The sequence below is a fragment of the Pteropus vampyrus genome, unplaced genomic scaffold (assembly GCF_000151845.1).
Source record: "Pteropus vampyrus isolate Shadow unplaced genomic scaffold, Pvam_2.0 Scaffold157, whole genome shotgun sequence".
Lineage (NCBI taxonomy): Eukaryota > Metazoa > Chordata > Mammalia > Chiroptera > Pteropodidae > Pteropus > Pteropus vampyrus.
The window spans coordinates 938117-939309 of record NW_011888938.1 but is presented as its reverse complement, the minus strand read 5'-3'; the positions used below and the strand labels follow the sequence as shown (position 1 = coordinate 939309).

The 1193-nt window shown below is 56.3% G+C and overlaps 1 long non-coding RNA gene and 1 other non-coding gene across 4 annotated transcripts in view; both read right to left on the bottom strand.

The window, feature by feature from the left end:
- The window catches only part of LOC111745533, a 4804-nt gene extending 3617 nt beyond the window's left edge, over positions 1-1187 (bottom strand). For 2 of the 3 annotated variants that reach the window (XR_002782684.1, XR_002782682.1), the window contains exons 1-2: positions 293-747; positions 14-168 (exon numbers count right to left, since the gene is read on the bottom strand). This is a non-coding gene — a long non-coding RNA (uncharacterized LOC111745533). Of the gene's footprint in view, positions 1-13; positions 169-292; positions 748-797 lie in introns of those variants that run through there. The other variant, XR_002782683.1, reaches the window with a different exon arrangement.
- Positions 448-578, bottom strand: LOC111745578. Its single transcript, XR_002782706.1, has one exon. It is a non-coding gene; the product is annotated as a small nucleolar RNA SNORA17 (small nucleolar RNA).
- Positions 1188-1193: the final 6 nt, after the last annotated feature.

Genomic DNA, 1193 nt, shown 5'->3' with positions numbered 1-1193 from the left:
TTAAAAGCCTCACCTGCTGGAGAACACACATGCAGCCGGCCTGCAGAGCTGTCCCACGTAGGAATCCTGCAAGGTGACCTGCCACGTTCCTGGCTGCAGTCCACGAGCTTGTCTTAGGAGCAGGCAGAGTAGCCAGCTACTCATAAATGCCTTAACACTTAAATCTTCCTAAAGTAAAAATTATCCCACTGTTAGGTGACATTCAACTCACCCTGAAAGGAAAAATCTACCACCACAATTTTTGTAATCCAATGTGGCAGATCTTCAGGAAGTCAGCCTGGAACCTACTCACCTGTCCACTCACCGCTGAGCCGGGCCCACTCCTACCTCCTGCCAAACGCGTGACAACGTGCAACCTGACAGCAGCCGAGGACTAGGAAAGGATTAAAGTTTTTACTTGAGCCACTTCGGGCTGCCAACACACACTGACAGTGCAACGCACTTTGGCATGTCGGACTATCAATCATCCAGACGTTCACAGGCCAGAACGCTGAGCGTAGACCAGCCTCTCTGCTCTCTGCCACCTAATGACACAAATGTGACACAGCAGCCACATCTGCAACGCCTCTAGGGGCAGTGTACATGGGAGATCGAATAATTCAAGCCCTTACTCCTTGGCCCTGAGGATGCAGGACAGGCTGGTACCAAGTCTCCGGGAGTGGGGGGCCACACTAAGACTCCCACAAGTACACAAAAGAGCAGGTCACCAGGCTGTTTCGCCACACTAGGTCTGCAGGGAGACCCCTGCCACCCGCCTTCCGGTTCCGGAGCAGCAGCCAGCCACCCTCTCCTCTTACTTTCAACAAAGCACTCGGCCCATCCGTTGCAGCGACACCAGGTGACCAAGGGACCACGACCTCGGACGCGGCGACCCCTTTGCGGGCTTAGCAGTAGCAGTCACACCCACTGCGACTCGGACAGAGCCCAGGAAGCGGTGGGTCCATCCATCTTTCAAAAATATCAAGTGACTTTCTCAAGACCTCCGTCAGTGAAAGCAGGTGCGAGTGGCTCGTCCCCTCCCGGTGCGACAAGCCGTGTTGGATGCATGGCAGGGGACACTTCTGAAATGTCCTTATTCACCCATTAAACTGCTAACCCGCCGGGCTCCCTGAGGCTCCGCAGCTGGAACGATGCTGCGACCGGGCCCGGGCCCCCGCGTCTGCCCGCGAGGGCGCTGCCGAGGGCTCCCCGAG